General features: G+C 39.7%; 1 protein-coding gene and 2 pseudogenes across 1 annotated transcript in view; all 3 read right to left on the bottom strand.

The window, feature by feature from the left end:
* Positions 1-15057, bottom strand: part of PPM1L (protein phosphatase, Mg2+/Mn2+ dependent 1L) — a 295093-nt gene that overhangs the window by 50627 nt on the left and 229409 nt on the right. The window lies entirely within an intron of this gene.
* On the bottom strand, positions 7949-8516 carry LOC130855752 (60S ribosomal protein L17-like; annotated as a pseudogene).
* On the bottom strand, positions 9446-13129 carry LOC130855750 (V-type proton ATPase subunit d 1-like; annotated as a pseudogene).

The following is a 15057-nucleotide window of genomic DNA, read 5'->3' as shown; positions in this document are numbered from 1 at the left end:
TATCCATTCATTTGTTGATGGATACTTACTTAGGATGCTTCCATGTCTTGGCTACTGTAAATAGTGCTGCTATGAACACTGGAGTGCATGTATCTTTTAAAATTAGAGTTTTCTGGAAAAGACAAAAAGACTGGTAGTTCTTTAGGGGAATATGATGAGTCTCTTCCAGAATACAGCACCACACAATACTGCCTAAGTGAATATAAGTTTGATGTTGATAGAGATCATAGTCAAATGCAGTTAACTGAGACCATATATGTGTGTGTGTGTGTGTGTGTGTGTGTGTGTGTGTGTGTGTGTGTATGTACCTTGTGGTCACGGTCTATGGTCTATGTTTTTAATTAGCTGCTAGAATGCCCCCCAAAAAATTACAGCATTGGGAAAGTTTCCATAACTGGGTATCCACTTTGCATGAAACCTTGATAAACACATATAAAAGGTTAATTCCAAAGCGCCTCAGGAGGAAAGATGTCATTGGAGATATAGCCACATCTCTTGTTGACCTGGCCAACCACAAAGTTAAAACCAGGACAGTCCCTTCCATAGGATTCCCCTAAGACTGGAAATCCTGGGCACTCCTCTTTCCAAGTGGGGATATACTTTCACAAGGGCATGCAATAAAAGGCAAACACTGGGCTCAGATTGGCCAGGGGTAACTCACAATACCCATCTGTTCTAATGAATAAAAGTGGCATTCAAGTTCTATGCAGGGCAGTGTTTGGCTTGGATGCTGTCTGTACACACACTGAGCAGGTTTTAATTAGCCAGTCCAAATAGCAGCTAGCTTGGTAAACTGATTCTTGCTGAAGAAATAAAGCAAACCAATAAGAGAATCACTGAATCCAGTTGGACAAAAAGAATTGGAGCTAAATATTTACTCTGACATGAAACGGAAGGATCCAGACTGGGCTCAGCTGCGTGCCACAAGAAAGCCTTCATGTGGAGACAGGTCCCAGGTGGTGGGTGTTAGAGCTAACTCGGGGGATTTAATTAGTGAATGCAGCTCAAGGATATAAATAATGACCAGTTTAGAGATGCCACTCGCATCTTCTGATCAGTCAGCGCCAGCATTAATAGAACACATCTGCTGGAAAATCCCCCTTAGGGTTTCAGATCACATTTGACAAATTGCTTTTACTGTAACTGCATTATCTCCAGGCCCTGGCACAGAGGCTTTATGAAGAACTTGCACATATCAATGGCACAACCATATTTCAGTCCACTGCTGACTTCACTGAGGTACCCCATAAACACCCACTTAGTTTTCCAGCGAGTTTGGAAGCACTGAAGTGAAAGAAGGATCACCCGCATTACCTCAAAAATGAGCCTGGGTCTGCAGTGGGATTCTAGGCTCAAACTGCTAAAACCTGGAAAGTAGACCCAATATAGTGCATGATTATATTATAATGCTTTTGGTGTGTATGAGTGTGGCGGGTAGAGGATCCACTAACGATTTTCCCCATTCACTCCCCCTTTGCTCCTCTCTCCACCATCTTCCACACAGCACACACACCTAGACTTATTGCTCCTTGGTTTACAACTGTGACCGCTCCCCAGGGAGCAGCTTCTTCTATGCCAGCTCCTTATACATGGACGTGGAGTTGCCAGCACAACGCACCAGGGAAACTCAGGCATACTTATTTTGCTCCAAGCCTAGTAGAATTCAGTTATTCATTATATTAATTATATTCATTATAACTCCCAGACATCCCCAGCAAGGAGATGAAGGCAACAACAGAGATAATCTGAACAGTTAGTGCTTATCCTACTCTCTTACTTTCTACTACTATTAAAAATCTTGACTTGGAAAAAGGAAGTGAGTTGTTTGGCTTTGTGAGCCAATGACATCAATTCCCTAAGTTTGAGAATCTGGAGCATAAAACAACATGGGTATTTAACATTTGGGGGTTGATGTGAGAAAAATTCTGTTAAGTGATACACTAAATTTGAATATCTTGTGTAATTGAATTTTCAGGGAAAGGTAAATCCTGGCAAGCATTGCTTCCTGCGTGTAACTAAAAGGGTGCAGCAAGCCAAAATGTTTGCTTTTAAAGTACAAAGCATTCAGCAGGACATATAGCTTGCAGCTGGTTTTTAGCTTTGCTTTTTGTGACTTTCTAGTTTAAAAGAAAAAAAAAGCTGTGGGCAAGAACAGAAAAAGACAGTCTATATATAGCCTTTTTATCTCACCACCTTTTCTGACTCAGACTAATTTGTGGACAGAGGCAAGTGAGGAAGGTGGAATGAGTGAAATCAATAGGTTCTTACACTGCATTTTAAGAAGCTGCAGAAAGGCGGTATTGACTTTGGAGGGTGGGAGATGAATGAGAAGAGGGGTTAGGCAACAAATCTGGTCAGACTGAGATTTCAAAACGTTATTTTCACTGAGATGATGTAGAAGGTCGATTTGCAGATGACTGAAAAAAACAAACACTGCATCTCTAATTTGTATGGGTACCATGTAGTCACATGTTTTTTAAATTCTGAGTAAATTTATCTTAACTTTCCATATGTAAGCTTACATAATAATAAATGTTTCATTCTAAAAAAAAGGGGGGGGGATTAAAACCACCTATGGGGACAACACTATGGACAAACTAACCATTCATCAACACAACCCAGGTACCCAGCGACTGATAAAACACTGAAGAAATTCCTATTAGCATTGACTAATCAAAGAGTCACTTGCAAAAGGATATTTTCTAGGACATTCTCCCCCTTCACTGGCTGCTACTCAGGCCCTGCAACTTCTTCATTTCCCCATGTTGAAGTGGGCACCCTAGGGCTCACGTCCACAGAACTCTTCCTCAATTACACTTACTCCCTAGCTGGTCTCATCTCTAACACTGTTAAATACCATCTATTTGCAGATGATTTCCAAACTTTTATTTCCAGCCCTGATCTCTCCATTCATATATTCAACTACCTACCTGATCTAACTTAGCATCTCAGACTTAACACCTCCAAGACTAATGTCCTGATATTATCCCAGCAAATGTGTTCCTCTTGCAGTATTATTCCCTGCCTCAGTACACAGTAACTCGGTACACAGCAGCTTGAGCCAAACTACTTGGTGTCATCCTAGACTCTTCCTTCTCTCTCACTTCCCATTCCATCCATTAGAATCCCCACTGGCTCCACCTTGACAAGGGACCCAGATCTCACACCTCCGTTGCTACCAGTGGTCTCAGCCACCTTCATTTCCCTCCTGACTTGCTTCCCTGATTCCCTCTTCTCCCTCCTACAGTCTACTATCTGCTGCCAGAGAGACTCTCTTGCTCAGCATTTTCCAATGGCTCCCATCTCATCATAGTGAAAACAAGGTCTATATAATGGCCCACGAATACCCTGCCCCCAACTACTTCCCTGAGCTAATCTCCTATTCCACCTCACTCCCCGTTACTCACTCTCCTCAAGCTCTTCTCCAAAGAAATTAAGCTGCTTCTGCCTCTGGGCCTTTACCTTGGATAGTCCCTTTACATGGAAGAGTCTTCCCCCAGATATCCACCATTCACCTTCCTTCATTTTCAAATATTTCTGCTCAAATATCTTCTACATGAGGCTTCCTGCGATTACACTATATAGAATAGCACTCCTTTTATGCCCTGGCATTCCTCCCTCCCCCATCCCCTACAATCTTCTTTTCTCTGGAGCCCTTAACACCATCTGACATACTATGTATTTACTTGTCTATTATCTGTCTCTCCCCATTAGAATATGTCTATGGGAGTAAGGATTTTGTTCTTATACTGTTAAATCCCTGTCTAAACAAAACCTAGCACATAGCATGTGCTCAATAAATATTAAATGACAGAATGACTGGGATGGTAAGAGAAGCAATTAAAAGTGGCACATTTTCCTAATGGCGAAAGGGAAGGAGTCACACTGGAGAGGGTAGGATTTCAGAAGGTATTATATGGCATAAAAGCTTCAAGCACCAGGGTGAAGAAAAATGGGATTTGAAGGAAAACCAATTGTTTAAAAAAATCTTTTCTTCCACTTCACCTTCAGCATTCTTCAATGTTTACTTAAATTTTGTTTTAAAACTTTAATTGTAAAAAACATAAAAATTTACCCTCTAAACCATTTCTTCTTCATCATTTAAGAAACTGAAGTACAGTTGATTTACAATATTGTGTTAGTTTCAGGTATATAGTAAAATAATTCAGTTAAATATATATTTTCAGATTATTCTCCACCATGGGTTATTATAAGATATTGAATATAGTTCCCCTTGCTATTCAGTAAATCCTTATTGCTCACCTGTTTTATATATAGTAGTTTGTATCTGTCAATCCCATTCTCCTAATTTATCTCCCCCTTTTCCCTTTGATAACCATGTTTGTTTTCTATGAGTTTGTTTTGTATGTAGATTCATTCGTATTTTTTAGATTCCACATATAAATGATATCATATTTGTCTTTCTCTGACTTACTAAACTTAGTATGGTATTCTTAAGGTCTATCTATGTTGCCAAAAATGGCAACATTATATTCTTTTTAATGGCTGAGTAATATTCCATCATATATATGTACCACATCTTTATCCATTCATCTGTCTATGGACATTTAGGTTGCTTCCATGTCTTGGCTATTGTAAATAGTGCTGCTGTGAACATTGGGGTGCATGTGTATTTTCAAATTGCAGTTTTTCAAATATATACCCCAGAGGGATTGCTAGATCATATGGTAGCTCTATTTTTAGTTTTTAAAGGAACTCACATAATGTTTTCCATAGTGGCTTCAGCAAGTTATATTCCCACCAACAGTAGGAGGGTTCTCTTTTCTCCATACCCTCTCCAGCATTTATTATTTGTAGACTTTTTGATGACAGTCATTCTGACAGGCTTGAGGTGATTTTGTGGTTTTAATGCGCATTTCTCTAATAATTAGCAATGCTGAACATCTTTTCATGTGCCTGTTGGCCATCCATACATCTTATTTGGAGAAATGTCTATTTACATCTTTTGCCCATTTTTTAATTGGGTTGTTTGTTTTTTGATATTGAGTTGTATGAGCTGCTTGTATATTTTGGAGATTAACCCACTGTTGGTCGCATTGTTTGCTCATCTTTTCTCCCGTTCTATAGGTTAGCTTTTTGTTTTGTTGATGCTTTCCTTTGCTGTGTAAAAGCTTTTAAGTTTGATTAGATCCCATTTGTTTATTTTTGCTTTTATATTTTTTGCCTTGGGAGACTGACTTAAGAAAATATTGATGCAATTTATGTCCAAGAGTTTTCCCTATGTTCTCTTCTAGGAGTTTTACAGTGTCATGTCTCATATTTAGGTCTTTAACCATTTTGAGTTTATTTTTGTATATCGTCTGAGGGGGTGTTCTAATCTCATTCTTTACATGTAGTTGTCTAGCTTTCCCAACAGCACTTGCTAAAGAGACTTTTCTCCACTGTATATTCTTGCCTCCTCTGCTGTAGATTAATTGACTGTAGATGTGTGGGTTTATTCCTCAGCTTTCAATTCTATTCTGTTGATCTGTATGTCTGTTTTTGTGCCAATACCATGCTGTTTTGTAACTTTGTAATGACTACTGTAACTTTTTAGTATTGTTTGAAAACTGGAAGGATTATGCCTCCAGCTTTGTTCTTTTCCCTCAGGATTGCTTTGATAATTCTGGGTCTTTTAAAAGCAGTTCTACATAAACTTTATGATTATTTGTTCTAGTTCTGTGAAAAATGTCATGGGTAATTTGATAAGGATTGTATTAAATCTGTAGATGGATTTTGTTGGTATGGCCATTTTAACAATATTAATTCTTCCAGTCCAAGAGCATGGGGTATCTTTCCATTTCTTTGAATCATCTTCGGTTTTCTTTATCAATGTCTTACAGTTTTCAGCATATACGTCTTTCACCACCATGGTTAAGTTTATTCCTAGGTAATTTATTTTTTTGACATTATTTTAAATGGGATTTTTAAAAACTTTCTCTTTCTGCTATTTCATTGTTAGTATAAAAATGCAACAGATTTCTGTTTATTAATCATGTATCCTGCTACCTTGACGAATTCATTTATTCTAATAGTTTTTGTGTGGAACCTTTAGTGTTCTTTATATAGAGTATCATGTTATCTGTAAATAGTGACAGTTTTACCTCTTCCCTTCCAATTTGGATATCTTTTATTGCTTTTCTTATCTGATTGCTGTGGCTAGGACTTCTAATACTACATTGAACAGAAGTGATGAGAGTACACATCCTTGTCTTATTCCAGAATTCAACACAAAGTCTTTCAGCTTTTCACCACTCTTATGTTGGCAGTGGGTTTATCATAAATGGCTTTTATTACAGTGACATATGTTCCCTCTATACCCGCTTTGGTGAGAGCTGTTTGTTTGTTTGTTTAAATCATGAATGGATGTTGAATTTTGTCAAATGCTTTTTCTGTGTCTATTTAGATGATCATGTGGATTTTGTCTTGTCTCTTGTTAATGTGATATAATCACATTGGTTGATTTGCATATGTTGAACCATCCTTGTGACCCTGGAATGAATCCAACTTGATTATGGTGTACAATCCTTTTAATGTATTGTTGGATTTAGTTTGCTAATATTTTGAGGATTTTTGCATGTATATTCACCAAAGATTGGCCTGCAATTTTCTTTCTTTGCAGTGTCTTTTTCTAGTTTTTGTTTCAGGGTGGCTGATGGCTTCACAGAATGTCTTTGGGAGTGTTCCCTCCTCTTCAGTCTTCTGGAATAGTTTGAGAAGGATGGGTGTAAGTTCTTCTTTGTATGTTTAGTAGAATTCCTGAGTGAAACCATCCAGTCCTGGACTTTGTAGGGAGTTTTTATTATTATTATTATTATTATTATTATTATTATTATTATTATTATTACAGATTCTACTTCACTTCTACTGATTGGTCTGTTCAAACTATCTGTTTCTCCTTGACTCAGTTTTGCCAGGCTATATATTTCTACAAACTTGTCCATTTCTTCTAGGTTGTCCAATTTGTTGGCATATAACTATCCCTAGTATTCTCCTATGACTGTTTCTATTTCTGCAGTATGGTTTGTTACTTCTCCTCTTTCCTTTCTTATTTTGTTTACTTGTGTCCCCTCTCTCTTCTAGGTGAGCCTGGCTAGAGGTCTGTTGAATTTTATCTTTTCAAAAAATCAGCTCTTGGTTTCATTGATCTTTTCTATTTTTTTTAACTCTATTTCCACTGATCTTTATAATTTCCTTCCTTCTGCTGACTTAGAGTTTTGCTCTTTTTCTAATTTATTTTGGGTGGTAGGTTAGGTTGTTTATTTGAGATTTTTCCTCATTTCTTGAAGAAGGCCTCTATCACTATGAACTTCCTTCTTAGAACTGCTTTTGCTGCATCCCATTGACTTTGTTAACGTTGTAATTTCATTTTCATTTGCCTTGAGGTATTTTCTGATTTCCTCTTTGATTTCATCATTGATGCATTGGTTTTTTTAGTAGCATGTTGTTTAGCTTCCATGTCATAATTTTTTTCCCCATTTTTATTTCTCTGGTTGATTTCTAGTTTCATACCATTGTGGTCAGAAAAGATGCTTAAAGTAATTTCTATCCTCTTAAATTTGTTGATGATTATTTTGCGACTTACTGTGTGGTCCATCCTAAAGAATGTTCCATGCACACTTGAAAAGAATGTGTATTTTTGTTTTTTGGATGTACTGTTCTGCAGATATCAATTAAGTCCACCTGGTCCATTGTGTCATTTTGGATCTCTGTTGCCTTGCTGATTTTCTCTTTGGAAGATCTGTCCATTGATGTCAGCAGGGTGTTAAAGTCTCCTTCTATTATTGTATTACTGTTTATATATTTTTTAATATATTTAGGTGCTCCTATATTCAGTGCATATACGGTAACAAGCATAATATCCTCTTCTTGTATTGATTCTTTTATCATTAAATACAGTGTCATTCTGTGTCTTTCTTTTTTTTTTTTTTAATTTGCATTTATTTTTTGTGGCATTTATTCCCGGGGCCATAAGTTTCTGTTTCTTCAGTTTCTTCTGGGATATCTTTTTCTTCTGTGCAACCTACTCTTCTGGTTTAGGAACAATCTGTTCTTTCTCAGTAAGAATCATCTCAATGTGGCAGGGAGAGCTCATGTATGGGTTAATCCGACCATGAGCTCTGTAAGTCTTCACCACATCTTGGGGGCTTTGTTCACCTGGATGTGCTCAATGACCAGAGAATCTACATCTAAGCCCTTAAGTTCAGCATTACTCTCTGCATTTTTGAGCATGTGCAGTAAAAATTCAGCACTCTTTTTGGGCCACTGACCCTGTGTCCAGCCCCACTGTTTGGCCTGGGCACACCTACCAACTCCACCATTGTAATGACGGAATGGCACACATTGTTTCTTTAAAGTGACATCCTTCAGATACTTGGTGGCTTTTCGGATATGCATACCCTTAATGGCCTGGGCAGTTTCACGAGTGTTCTTAAAGTGAATGCGAAGATTTGAACCTCTTGACTTGCATAACTTTGCGGGGTTTTCTGGGTCAAGTGAATAGCGAACCATTTTTAGAGGTCACCTCAGGCCGCTTGCCAGAAAAGTCTGTGTCTTTCTTTATGGTCTTTATTTTAAAGTATATTTTGTCTGATATGAGTACTGCTACCCTTGCTTTCTTGTCGTTTCTATTTGCATGAGATATCTTCTTCCATCCCCTCACTTTCAATCTGTATGTGTCTTTTACTTTAAAGTGAGTTTCTTGGAAGCAGCATATTGTAGGTTCATATTTTTTATCTAATCTGCCACTCTATGCCTTTTGATCAGAGCATTTAGTCCATTGACATTTAAAGTAATTATTGATAAGTACGTACTTATTGCCATTTTACACCTTGTTTTCCAGTCGATTTTGTAGCTCTTTTTTGTTCATTTCTCCTTTTTGTTTTTCTTTTTGTGGTTTGATGCTTTTCTTTTATATTATGCTTGAGTTTCTTTCTTTTTGGGTTTTCTGAATTTATTGCTTTTTTTTTCTTTTTTTTCTTTTTTTTTTGAGAAAGGGCAGTTTTTATGGTCTCAGAGGGGCAGAGCTAGTTCCCTCATTCCCTAAGGACACATATGCTCTATCCTGCCCCTGGGCCATGGCTCTGGGGGAACACAGGGAAGAGGAGTTTCACAGTGCCCCCAGGGGTTCTCAGTTTAGGGAGGGACATAAAAATGACCACAGGCTTCTCAGACACATCAGTGGCTGTAAACATAAGGCTGAGGGGGCCTCCTTGCTCTGGAGGTGGGGGACTTGGTCCATCCTTGGTGGGGGGAGCAAGTGCTCAGCCCCTTTTCAAGCCCAAGAGCAGTTTCAGAGAGGGTCAGGGAAGCTGGGCAGCCAGCTGGGCAGCCAGCAGGACAGTTGCTACCCCCTTGGGCAGGTAGGTGAACCATGAGCTTTGTCACAGCACACACAGACACACATGCAGACACACACACTTGTGGGGAGCCTTGGGCCAGGGTGCTAGAAGATGGGGATGTAGTTGTCAATCTTGGCCCAGTGGTGCTGGGCAATGCATTCCATACAATGTTGTGACACTTCTGCTCCTTGAGCTTCAGGCATAGAAAACACCAAAGTGGAACTGGTTCAGGAAGGCCAACGTGTCTAGTTTCACCTTGTGATCACAGAATGGGTCCTCCAGGGTCTTGTCTCCAGGGTTGCTGCCCGCACCCTTGAAGAACAGCTTGTACTCCAGGTAGTAGTTTGCCACATTCTTGACCTGCTCCTAATTATCAGCCTGAGCCAGCTGGGCCAGGCCCTCAGGGTAGAGCTGTCCGCAGTGTGGAAAGAACTTGGCACAGTCCTTTCTGGACAGCTCTGTGCCGAAGGAGCTGATGATGATGATGAAGGTGCAGCAGTCTGCTCCAAATTCATCCTGTGCCCAGGATGGGGCACATGGCACCAGCCGTGATCCTGCCCAGTAGGGTGCAGAACTTGTAGAACTCCAGCTAGGCCTTACAGTGCGTGTTTCAGATGATCTCAGTGTTCATCTTATCGAGGTCCTGCTCTGACATGCAGTCCTAGAAAAAAAGCCATCAGGGGCATGTCCACCAGAATGGCATTGTAGAGTTTGGTGGGTGTCTGCACAATATTCACAGTCTCCATCTGCTCAAAGCTGCCTAGTGGGTGGCACTTGGGCACAAGTCTGGCAATAGAGCACTGATGCAGTGTGCCTGTAATGAGCAGGATTACATTGTCAATCATGTAGCTGTAAGTAATGAAGTCCAGGAAGCTGCCAAGTGGCTCACAGGCATGGTTCTCCATGTGGCAGAACTCCACCACATCTTCCTGAGCCGGTCATCAATGACAGACACTGTCAGCAGTAATGCCTCATTGGCTAGAAAGTTGCCATAGTCAGTGCTCTGCAGATGCAGTTTCAGGTTGAGGTAGTCTGCCTGGCTGAGCACCCTGGCCTTCAGGCTGTCAGTCAGTCCCTCCAAGTAGCCATTGTCCATGTTGAAGTAAAGCTCCAGGAAGAACGACATGGCTGCAGTGGAGGTGGCTGGACCAGAGGACCTGGACTGGCTGGCAGGCAGCACAACTCCAAGATCTACTGTATGTTTTTGAAATCTCTGGTTTTCAAGTATACTGATCCAAAACTATATCTACTTACTTTCGACTGAGTCATATAAGTTCAAACACATCCAAAAGATCTATTTTTTATTTCCCTCCCCCATATGTTGTGAGTTTTTTGATATCCTGTTTTACATACTCATTTTTATCCCTTTGCTATTCCTTGTAATTATAACTGCTTTCACAACTTTTTGGTCTGTTTTTAATCTGTGTACTGGCTATTTAAGTGACCTTCAATCCTTTCATACATATGCCTTTCCTATTGTGATTTCCCCTTTTCTATGGATTCTTGCTTCTTTTCTATTCAGAGAAGACCTTTCAATATTTCTTTTAGGGTAGGTTTACTTTTGTATTCTTTTAGTTTCCCTTTAGTTCTTTGTTTTTGTCTAAGTTCTTTATTTCTCCTTCTATTCTAAATAATAATGTTGCTGTGTAGAGTATCCTAGATTCCACCTTCTTTTCTTTCAGAACTTTAAATATATGCTATTCCCTTCTGGCCTGTGAAGTTTCTGCAGAGAACTCTGCTGACAGCCTTATGGGGATTTCCTTGTAACCAACTCTTTGTTTTTCTCTTGCTGCCTTTAGAATCCTCTTTACCTTCAAATTTTGTGAGTTTAATTATGATATGTCCTGGTGTGGGTATGTTTGAGTCATCCTGTTTGGGACCCTCTGTGCTCCCTGTACCTGGATATCTATTTCCTTCTTTAGGTCTGGGAAGTTTTCAGCCATAATTTCTTCAAATACATTTTCAATCCCACCCCCTCTCTCTTCTCCTTCTGGAACACCTATTATGCAGAGGTTGACATGTTTTATTTTATTCCACAGATCCTGTACATTCCTTTCTTTCTTTTCTTTTTTTTTCATTTGTCTTTCTCTCTACTGTTCTGATCTGGTGATTTCCATTATTCTTTTCCAGATCACTTTTTTGTTCTTTTTCATTATTTTGTCTGCTATTCATTGCTTATTGATAGGTTTTTATCTCAGCAATTTCATTGTTTAGTTTTGATTCATTCCTCTTTACAGTTTCTTCTTCCTTTTTATTGTGATATGCCTTTCTAATGGTAGTCTTTCTTTAGTTCCTTTAGACTCTTTATTACCTCCTTTTTGAACTTGGGGTGTCGTAGACTGGTGAGGTCTGTTTCATTATTTGTCCTTTCAGGGAATTTTTCTTGATTTTTAAATTGGGAGTGGTTCCTTTATTTTTTTTTTAACTTAACTGTTTCTCCTAGATTCATAGAGAAAGAGAAAGTTATCTACTATGGTCTCAAAGTGTGTTTTTATGTGGCACCATCCCTGTATAGACTGTCTGAGTCCAATATTTTTGGTGCAGGGGCTATTTTTGGTATGGATGCCAGCCATATCTTTCCTCAGAGTGTGCTAGCCATTAGCCCCTTCATAATGGGTGTGATTGGTGTTGTGGTATCCAGAATCCGAGCTGGATTTTGGGCAGGGCCTCCTGTTTGCTTTGTGGCAGCCAGAGCAAAAAGGAGGTGGGGTCCACTCCACAGCTGTTGGAGTAGAAACCATGAGGGTCAGATTTTACAGGCCTCTACCACCCTTAAGTGTGTGCTTTGTCCCAAATGAGTGAGTGCTGACGCATGTGAGGCCCCTGTGGTCACAGCAAACCTATGTGCTACCCATGCAGGTGTCTGCAATTCTGCCCAGAAGCAGCCCAAGTTCATGTACCTTTCTACATTGTGTTCATCCCACACCTAGTGTTAGGCTGCTGCTGGGCGCTAAAGTGTTGTGCCTGCAGCAATTGAGGTGATTGTGTTGCCACCTGGGACCTGGCTTGCTTCTGTGGGAGGGCTCTTCTAGGACCTGTCCCCCTAGATCTGGCTTCAAGCTGTGGTGTGAGGTAGGTGAAAGTGGACAGCTCCCACCAGGAAAGGAACTGCTGGGTACTCCTCCCCAGAGGTTGTCTGCTGGAGACATGCAGTTCTGTGATGCCACCTGCCACCTGGTGTATGCACCAACGAAGTCTGCCATTGCCAGACCCACCCCCAAACCTGTACGCTGCCATGCGTGAGCTGACAATGGGCTCCAAGGTTTGGGTTGGATCACACTCCAGGACCTCTGGGTTCCTCTGGGTAGCTAGGCTGAATCCTCTCTCAGGGCCTGTCTGCCCAAGTTTCAGCACCTAGCCACTGCACATACTAGCAGCTCCGCTTGGCACACATTTTGAGCTGGGAAGTGTGGTGAGGTGGCAGGTGTCAGCTGGTCTCTTTCAGCACTGGTTGCTAGCAAGTCAGCACGTGTGCACTCCTTGGCATCAGAATCCAGGCTCCTCCAGCCCCTCTTTCTGTCCCAGTGGACGTCCAAGCATGCGAGGGGCTTCCCAGAGTGAGGGAATGCCTGTGCAGACCCTCCCTCCTTCACAGGTCTCTCCCAGGATGCGTTTTCTCCCCACTCCCACCTAATTTCATGAGGATCTTTCTTGCAGGTTTAGCTGTATAAGAGATCTTCTGCCAGTTTCCAGTTGGTTTTCTGTGAGAATTGTTCCACATAGAGATGTATTTTTTGGTATCTTTATGGGGGAGGTGAGCTCCATGTTCTCCTACCTCACCATCTTAATCACCCCCCCCATCCTTAACCATTTTTAGGTATACTTTTCAGTTGTATTAACTATATTCACATTGTTGTGTAACTGATCTCTAGCACTTTTTCATGTTGTAAAATGGAAGCTCTATACCAATCGAACAAGTCCCCATTTCCCCCATCCCTAGCCCTTTGTAAGCACCATTCTACTTTGTGTTTCCACAGATTTAACTACTCTAGGTATTTCACAAGTGTAATCATCCACTATTTGGCTTATTTCACTTGGCATAATGTCCTCAAGGTTTATCCATGTTGTAGCATGTGATAGGATTTCCTTCTTTTTAAAGGTTGAATAATATTCCATTGTAGGTATATACCACATTTTCTTTATCCATTCATCTGTCGATGAACATCTGAGCTGTTTCTACCTCCTGGCTATTGTGAATAATGCTACAATGAACATGGTTGTGCCAATACCTCTTCAAGATCCTGCTTTGAATTCTTTTGGATATATTATCAGAAGAGGGATTGCTGGATCACATGGTGATTCTATTTTTAGTTTTTTGTGGAACCTCCATACTGTTTTCCATAGTGGCTATATTCCCACCAGTGGTGCACAGGGTCCCAATTTTTCCATATCCTCACCAACACTTGTTATTTCCTGTTTTCTTTGTTTTATTTTTTGATAGTGGCCACCCTAATGTGTATGAGGTAATATCTCACTGTGGTTTTGATTTGTAATTCTCTAACGATTAGTAATCTTGCATCTTTTCACATGCTTGTTGACCATTTATATATCTTCTTTGGAGAAATGTCTATTAAGGTCTTTTGTATATTTTAAAATCAGGTTTTGCTGCTGTTGTTGAGTTGGAAAAGTCTTTTTTATATATTGTGGGTATTAATCCTTTAGTAGATGTATGATCTGCAATTGTTTTCTCCCATTCTATACGTTGCCTTTCCATGGGTTGTAACAGGTTGCCATTTGGTTGATCGCTTCCTTTGATGCACAGAAGTTTTAAAGTTTGATGCAGTCCCATTTGTCTATTTTTGTGTTTGCTGCCTGTGCTTTTGGTGTCATACCCAAATTATTACCAAAACACAATTGTTTACAAAACACGTCATGAAGCTTTTCCCCTGTTTTCTTCTAAGAGTTTTATTGTTTTTATGCTCAAAGTTTACTCTTTAAAAATAATCACATAAGCAGGTAGTTAATTAAGTTCATCTTTTTTGATCTTTACTAAATTCTGCAAAATTTTAGTGTTATTTATGGTATTTTTAACGTAGTTTTTTTTTTTTTTTAAATGGTAAATTCATCAGCCCTTTCATTTACAGCTTCTGGATCTGGAGTCATACCTAGGAAGGCCTTTCCTACCCTGAGATTATAAGCAAAACTTATTCAGGTTTCTTCTAAGATTTAAGTTTTTATACTTTATAATCTTTGCACCCTCTGAAGTTTATTTCATCCTGTTTCATTTTTGCTTGTCTAAATCCTATCTATCCTATCTTTCAAGGCCCAGTCTAAAGAATAATAGTTAATCCTTTGTGGAGGAGTTATATTATGTTCTAAGTACTTTACATGTCCTAACATTTAATACTCAGAAGAGATCCATAAGGTAAATACTACTATTTTCATTTCACAGATAAGGAAACTGAGTCACAGACAGCTTACTGACTAACTTGCCCAAAGTCATTCAGTAAGTGACATTTAGGATTTAAACCCAAGCAAGGCTGGTTGAAGATCCTATTTTTAATCATTATGCCGTGCTACCCTCTCAGCTACCACTCTTTCCATAACACTTCCCCACACTGAGCTTGAGATGGACTTCTCCTTTCCCTAAACTCTAGAAAACCTGTACTCCTCACTTTTAAAAATCTTAGCTCATAGTTAGTTGCATATGTTTAATTCTACTTTAAAAAGTAGTAGCTTTCATACCTAATTCACCTTATATTTCTCACAAAAACTA

This window comes from Hippopotamus amphibius, chromosome 6 (genome assembly GCF_030028045.1).
Source record: "Hippopotamus amphibius kiboko isolate mHipAmp2 chromosome 6, mHipAmp2.hap2, whole genome shotgun sequence".
NCBI classification, from domain to species: Eukaryota; Metazoa; Chordata; class Mammalia; order Artiodactyla; family Hippopotamidae; genus Hippopotamus; species Hippopotamus amphibius.
Note: the sequence above shows the minus strand (reverse complement) of the source record. Positions and strands in the feature narration are given on the sequence as shown.